The sequence below is a fragment of the Fukomys damarensis genome, unplaced genomic scaffold (genome assembly GCF_012274545.1).
Source record: "Fukomys damarensis isolate Sample0158 unplaced genomic scaffold, DMR_v1.0_HiC HiC_scaffold_35, whole genome shotgun sequence".
Lineage (NCBI taxonomy): Eukaryota > Metazoa > Chordata > Mammalia > Rodentia > Bathyergidae > Fukomys > Fukomys damarensis.
The window spans coordinates 6,433,813-6,434,015 of NW_022900947.1; positions in this window are offsets into that span (position 1 = coordinate 6,433,813).

Consider the following 203-nt stretch of genomic DNA (forward strand, 5'->3'; position numbering starts at 1 on the left):
AATTTTTAGTTTCACCTGTTCCATTTCATTGAATTTTTCCCATCAAACAGAGGGAAGCACCCACCCATTTTTATGGAAAAGGAAACAAAGGCTCTGAGAATTGAAATCTCAGGCCCCACAACCAATAACTGGATTCACATCCTACTCTCCTGGCTTTAATGGCTCCTTCCTCTTTTTTTTTTTTTTTTTTTTTACCCCCCCCA